Source organism: Ambystoma mexicanum, chromosome 1q (genome assembly GCF_040938575.1).
Source record: "Ambystoma mexicanum isolate Mex_15411 chromosome 1q, UKY_AmexF1_1, whole genome shotgun sequence".
NCBI lineage: Eukaryota > Metazoa > Chordata > Amphibia > Caudata > Ambystomatidae > Ambystoma > Ambystoma mexicanum.
The window spans coordinates 1,278,350,756-1,278,356,755 of NC_090922.1; positions in this window are offsets into that span (position 1 = coordinate 1,278,350,756).

The following is a 6,000-nucleotide window of genomic DNA, read 5'->3' on the forward strand; positions in this document are numbered from 1 at the left end:
TCTGCTTGCCTCGTGAGACAACAGTAAATGCCAGCTGTTCGACTCGTGGCAAGGTCAAGGCCCTGGCCCTCTGGGCAACGCATTTCAGATACAGTGGAATGGCATGATGGCTTTCACCTTCCCGCCCACACCCCTGGTCCACAGGGTGCTCTGGAAGATAAAGGAGTCTCGTCACCTCAGCATCATTCTGATAGCTCCATGGTGTCTGGCGAGACCGTGGTATTCCAAACTGCTCAACCTATTGGACAGGCCACCCATTCACCTACCGCTAGGATCAGATCATCTACTGGCACAACAGGGGGGCAGAGTAGTCCACCCCGTCCCGCACAAGCTAGCCCTCGCAGCGTGGTTCCTGAGCAGGTCACTCTGAAACACTTGGTGTGTCAAAGGCTAACCGGGAAATCATTCAGGGAGCCAGAAGCAAGGCTTCTAGGAGCCAATACAGGAGCAAATGGTCTAGGTTCTGCCATTGGGCCGACGCTAACGAGATCGTCCCCCTTAAGTGTAATCTGAACGATGTGCTCTCCTTTTTGGCACATCTTGCCCACTCGGGCAGACAGGTACACATGCCACACCTATTTAGCAGCCATAGGGGCTTACAGGAATTTCGGATGAGGGTGTATTCTCCTCTAACCCAGTGGCAAAGCGACATTTGGCGGGCCTCCACAGACTCTACCCACCTATAAAGAAACCACACTTCGTGTGGGACCTTAATGTAGTATTGGGTGCCTTGGCGCACAAATCATTCAAGCCAATAGTGTCTGCAGACATCGGGCTGGTCACCATTAAAACGGCTCTGCTGGTGGGCCTCACCTCGGCTCGCAGAGTCAGCAAGATATAGGCTCTGGTCGCATCAGAACCCTACACGACCTTTCAGAAGGACAAGGTGGTCCTGCGAATGCACCTTGCGTTTCTGCCTAAGGTAGCCTCCTCTTTTAACCTTAACGAGGAGATGGCCTTACCCACTTTCTTCGCCGACCCCAAGGATGAGCCTCAGAGGTTCTTGCACTGCCTGGATGTCAGACACGCTCTGAAATACTATATGGACAGGACCAAGGACTTATGCAAGTTGAACGGTCTGTTTTTCAACTTCGGTGGATCAAGGCCCGGTTATCAGGCTTCCAAGACCTCAATAGTAAGGTGGATGGTCGTGGCCATCAAGGAGGCCTATGAGGGGCAGCACAGGCCATTGCCAGCGCACTCGCATGCACACGTGGTTGGAGCTAAGGCCATAGGGGTTGTGTTCCAGTGGCACGTTCTGTGGCAGGTCATCAGCAGGACGGTCACCTGGGTCATCCCTTCGGCTTTCTGTGAACACTACTTTTTGACGCCGCCTCTAGATCAGACGCGGCTTTCGGGCAGGCGGTTCTAAGGAATCTGTTTGCATAAGGAGGTTCTCCTCTCCACCCTCGGGCTACATTCAGTTGTAATTGCCAATTCAGTATGGAGGATAGGCGGCGGGACATAAGAATAATTGTTACTCTCTGTAGTGACTAACGTACTCTTAGTCCATAGTCCCCTTTCCTCCATGCGTCCCTCCATCCTCCCCCCTAATTATATTGGTGTCATTAGGCAATGCTAAAAATTGTCGCTGCGTCAATGGGGACTGAGGAGTGGTGGAGGTGGGCTGAGCCAGGGGACGCACCCCCACGCACCTCTAAATTTAAAGGGAAAGAAGGAAAAAGGTTCCGTCTCCCGTCCCTAGCGAGGGATGCCCATACAATGCAGGAAAGGGGACTATGGACTAAGAGTAGGTTAGTCACTACGGTGAGCAACTATTAATTTCTGCACTGCGCATGTGTTTCAGCTTTCAGCACTTTGGGAAGGGATCAAAAAACTAATTGAGCAGTCTAAACTATGGAAAAGGTACAACACATAGCATCAGTTCTCTATGACACCATGGTTGCATGGGAATTTGTCAGGTGGGAGGGACACCTCGCTGTGGTGGGAGGTGCATACTATGGTAAATGGTGCGTTTGGCAGACAAGCAAAACACAGGGTCAGGTGAGTCATGCATGCCAAGAGTAGCAGAGGCAGGCTGCAGACTGGCCGGGGTCATGAGCCATCGGGATATAAGAATCCAAGCAGTAGGCAGCCAGCTCAAAGGACAAAGTGCGCAGGGTATCGGGATGAAGAAGGGGCTGCTTTATATAAGAGATGGCGGTGGAGAAAATGCTGCCACATCAGCTTGAAATGGTTGGAATTAAAGGGTCCAGTGGGACACAGGCAGGGGGACCGAGGACAGGATTTGGCTACAAGAACCTTCTGCTTGTTCAGCTACGCAGAACAGAGACTCATGAACTTGGAGAGAATCCTCCATCCTGATTGACTGAGCCAAATGGAACATTCTGAAAAGGGTATGAATATTCAGTAGCTGCGTAGTCCATTGGCTATTTCTATGATTCAAGTGGAAAGATTTATTTTTGTACCATATCATATGAAATAATGAAGCGTTGTTAAATAATGTTATTATTCTACTATATTGCATATAAAGTAGCAAAACAAACTGCCCCCTGCCATCTGATATACATTTTAATCATACCTCCTGTTTCTCAAAGTGTCTGCCCTGCCACTCCACTGAACAAATGGAATGTAACATTGATGCACTGGCACACACTGGTGTCATGGATGGCCTGCCACATATTGTGAGTATATATTCAGGAACCGACTTTAGTTGCAGGGATGTTAAGGTGAGAACTTACATCAAACCATTGAAATTCTACAAAAGCCACCTTATATTCATGCCCCCTGATATGCAGTCTATGACCACAATGATGACATCACTGTTGACATTACTAATGACCTCATCTATGAGCTACACAAAAGTCAATGTATTCAAAAGATGATTTTTCCTTTGTACAGTATGTTTTATTTCAATTTTAACATGTTAATCACTTGCAGAAGACACAAAAAAATACATCTATGTAAATGCGTTCAAGCAAATGTTGAATTTCAAAACATCATTTATTTTCTATACATATATACATTTAGGGTAATCACTATTTTTCAATACCCATGTATTGAAATCTTAAAATGCATCCTAATACATAGTTTTTCCTTGTTTAAAGCACTTCTCATATCATTTAGAAAATGAGTACACATTATCTTGCAATAAAACAATGAGTACTTACATTTGTTTATTTTAAAGCATAGTAAATATTTGGGGTTCTACATGTGTCGCTTTGTTCTTTGTTTATTTCTATACTTTTTTTGTAAATGTATATACAGATCATATTAAAGTGAACGTCTTACATGTATTTAGCACAAACAGGATCATTAAAAGAAGTCTAAATATGGGAAAATACGTATAGTGAACTTATGTCTCATGCCATTACTTAACTAATCATTAATGACATTTATTTATTGTACATTTGTAAGGTGCTTATACATCAAAATAATGTTTCAAAGCGCCCACAGGGCAAAGTGGAGGGAACATGAGATCAAAGGCAAAGAATAAGAGATGATAAGGAAAAAGGGTGGTCATACTAGGCCTTGTGAGCATTCAGAAAGGGGAAGTCGGTAGGTGCTAGGAGTTCCACAGAGGGAAGTGCAAGGAATAGGTTGTGTGCGGCAGTAAGTGCCTGTCAGATACTGCAAGGTGAAGAGTGATCACGTGCCATTAGTAAGTGCAGGCCGAGGGCCACAAGGCAGTGGGTGCCGAAAAGCAAGCGCTGGGGTGGTGCAGAGGCTGAAGGCGATTAGGCGGGAGGCCGGGACACACAAGATCAGAGGACACCAATCTTAGCGGCCGTGTGGTATTGGCAAGGGAATGAGAGAAGGGAAGGATGAGGTGAAGAGGAGAGTATTGAAGAGCTTCCAGGATGTAAGGTCTGACTCAAGACTGAAGGGAGGGGATGGCTGTTACAGAGGAGGGAGCAAGCCGAGGAAAGAGATCTGCTGCCAGCTCTCTGCTTAGAAAAGCACCTGACAGGCAGCGAGTTGGTGCCGGAGGAGTGTAAGGGTCTGGAAGGAAGGTATTTGGTGAGGGCAAGTTGTAGATAGTGGTCCTCGGCCCCAGACAGCCTTATTGATGATGTAGAGGGATTTCAATTTGATCCTTGCAGAAACTGGGTCCCTGGGCTTGAGGCCAAGGATAAGTCTTGCAGCACTATTCTGGACAGGTTGGAGGGGGCTGAGAGTGAAAGAGGGTAGATTACGGAGAAGACTGTTGCACTAGTTCAGCTTGGAGAGTTACCAGAGTTCTAGAGATGTTGAGCTTCTGGGGAAAAGTGAGGAAAAGGATACCTCTGAGGAAGTGAGTTGAAAATGGACCTTCTTGGCAAGGTCCAAGATGTTGGGGAGGAAAGAGAAAGAGGAGTTGACTAGGTCTCTCTGGTGTCTGGCTTCAGATGCAGGAGAAAGGAGAGACCCTACAGAAGGTGGCCAAAGAGAACGTAGGAAGGAGGGGTTGGGAGTCCCAATAGGAAGGATCTCAGTTTTGCTGACATTGAGGCAGATATAATTGTAGAAAAGCAGTCGGGAATAGTAGAGGGAGAGAGGTGAGTATCAGAGGGAAGTTTGAAGAAGTGTTGGTTGTCGTCTGCATAACACTGGAAGTGAGGGGAAAAGGGGGAGATAAGGTGTGCAAGCAGAGCGAGACAGACGTTGAAGAGCCAGGGAAAGAGGTTAGAGCCATGGGGAACGCCACAAGTGGAGATAGAGATAGGAGAGGAGTAAGAGCCCAGGATGACCAGGGAGGGGAAGGTCAGTGAGGAAGGAAGTCAGACAGCCAGTCCAGTACCTGCTCCGAGATACCAAGGGTATTGTGGAGCCGGTTAATGAGGATGAAATGGTTGACCATTTAAAATATAAATGCAGAGGATAGATCAAGCCGAATGAGCAGAGCGGGGGAGTTTGTGTCAAAAGTTGCTAGCAGTTCTTCACAGATGTTCAGAAGAGCAGTTTTTTGTTCCTGGATGCTCTGACTCCAGATTGATGGTTGTGCAGGCAACCAACAAGCTCAGTTTGCTGGGCCAGTTGGGGGTAGACCAGCTTTTCAAGGGGTTTCCCAAGGAAGGGAGTGATAGAGATGGGGTGCTAGTTAGCCAGGCACGAGGGGTAGGTGAACGTCTTTTTCAGTAGGGGCGCACAAGGGAGTGCTTGAGGGGAGAGGGAAAATACCCAGAAGCAAAGTGATTGCAGAAATAAGCAAGTGTATGGGTAAGGGTGCTGATTTCCTTTAGTTCTGGAGAAACCGGGGGAGACCTATTTGGAAGAAGCCTCCATAGAGCGGACCAACCTTGGTGACCTCATCTGGTGTGAGAGAAAGGCTGAGGGAGGTTGGGAGGCCAGCTAGGGGGAGGAAGAAAGAGTGCTTAGGATGTCCTGAGATTTTGAAGCAAAGTAGGTGGCCAGGGAAGCAGCTACGTGGAGACTGCTGAAGGCTTGGGTAGTTTCTATTCACTTTTTATTGTGATATGGTACAACAAAGCTTACACAAATTACGAAAATTAAAAGCAATTGGTATCAACAAAACCTTACACAAGTATAAAAACAGAACAATTCATAACTTTAAAAGTGATACAATGCTTAAATTGTGACATATTTTCCCCCACTTCAAACTAGACCAAAACAAGTTTATCGAAATATCACCGTCCGTACATACCGATTGCCAAATTGCTAGGTGTGTGGCAATCCTTCCAGTGTTTAGGCTGATTCAGTTGCACTCTAGAGAAGGGACTAAAGTGCATATATATATATGGCACAAGCTCTGTTGCACAGAAAACATTGCAAGTGCAAAGGTAAACATTCTCTCGTATGTGGGAATTGAGCATAGTCGGAGTAAGTGGAAAAGGTATGAATACACATGATAGTCACCACCCAGTTGAACACAAAGAGTTTACGCATAACCAGCCCAGGATGATGAAGTAGCTCTTCTTCGGACATGCAGATCTCCTTTAGAAGATGCTGCATCTTGCCTTTGAAACAGTTAATCGAATTAATGGATGCATCCCTCATAATAATATTCAGATCACTGTACAGTAAGTTCTCTGGAGGGTA